This window comes from Myotis brandtii, unplaced genomic scaffold (genome assembly GCF_000412655.1).
Source record: "Myotis brandtii unplaced genomic scaffold, ASM41265v1 scaffold687, whole genome shotgun sequence".
NCBI classification, from domain to species: domain Eukaryota; kingdom Metazoa; phylum Chordata; class Mammalia; order Chiroptera; family Vespertilionidae; genus Myotis; species Myotis brandtii.
Window position 1 is genome coordinate 1,237,727 of NW_005370687.1, and position 1,614 is coordinate 1,239,340.

A 1,614-nucleotide genomic window follows, 5' to 3' on the forward strand; every position below is an offset into this window, starting at 1 on the left:
GGGGGGTGTTTGTGGACGGGGCAGCTCGGCTGCCGCCCTCAACCTTCCTCCACTGCGCTGGGAAGTAGGAGGATGGGGGTGCAGAATGGATGTCAGGGATCCTGTTGTACTTCAGGATCCAACCACATTTAATTTTATCTGACTCCCATGTTGCTTGTAGACCATGGGCTCTGTGGTAGGATTAGATCACAATTTACCACCCCATCGTCCTCTCCGGAAACATTGGATGTACACATATCCCTGAGAATGGGGTCGCAGCAAAAGCTAAGGCCCTCCAGATGGCCAAAGGCTTTGCTTGGACTTTCTCCTAAAGACGAAGCAGCAGCCTTGCTCTGATTGTTCATAAGGGACTAGGTGGCCCCCCTCGCAGGGTTTCAGTTGAAGGAAATCTGCTGGAGGAGGCAGGCTTCGGGCAAAGGGAGGAGCAATATTGAGATTTATAAGAAATACACACGTTTGGTTATTCAGATGACTGAAATATACTTATCAGACATATTTGGTCTCCATCCACAGTTCTTGGCATACAGCTCCCAAACCCTTCAAAACTTCCTGTGACAAGAACAACAAAGGTGGCCCTAGCCGGTTTGGCTCAGTGGATAGAGCGTCAGCCTGCGGACTGAAAGGTCCCAGGTTCGATTCTGGTCAAGGGCATGTACCTTGGTTGCAGGCACATCCCCGGTGGGAGGTGTGCAGGAGGCAGCTGATCGATGTTTCTCTCTCATCGATGTTTCTAACTCTCTATCCCTATCCCTTCCTCTCTGTAAAAAATCAATAAAATATATTAAAAAAAAAAAAAGAAGAACAACAAAGGTGTCTCTGGTTATGAGGTGACTTTGGATTCAGTCCCACGCCTGATTCCCAGGAGGGAAAAGGGGGGCGGTGCTTTAGGTCCAGTCAATCACCAATGGCCAATAAGTTAGTCAATCATGATTAACCTATTTTTTTTTAAAATATTTACTATTGGGATTTTTATTTCTTTATTTTTATTGTTAATCCTCGCCTGAGGATCTGATATTTTTCCATTGATTTTTAGGGAGGGTGGAAGAGAGAGGGAAAGACAGAGAAACATTGATGTGAGAGAAACACGTGGACTGGTCGCCTCCAGCACAAGCCCTGACCAGGGTTTGGGCCGGGGAGGAGCCTGTAACCGAGGTACATGCCCTTGACTGGAATCGAACCTGGGACCCTTTGGTCTGCAGGCCGACGCTCTACCCACTGAGCAACACCAGCCAGGGCCATGATTACCTATTGAAGCCTCCAAAAAAAGAATACCTCCTGGCCGTGTTCCTTGAGCTTCCACGTTGGGGAACCAGAACACTTTCACCTTGCTGGGCCCCAAACTCCAGCACAGCAACTTCTTCCTTTGAGACCTCGCCCTACGTATCTCTCCACCGGCCTGGTGATTCACGTTCTTTAGTTTCCTTGCTAATAGATCGGTAATCTAGTGAGCACACGGGTTTTCTTGAGTCCTGTGAGCTGTTCTAGCAAATTAATTGAACCCAAGGGAGGGCGCATGGGGCTCTCTGATGTGAAGCCAGTGGGTAGGAAGCCCGTGGGTGGGCTTGCACGACTGGCTCTTAAGTGGAGGGTGGTCTGTGGGACTGAGCCCGTTAC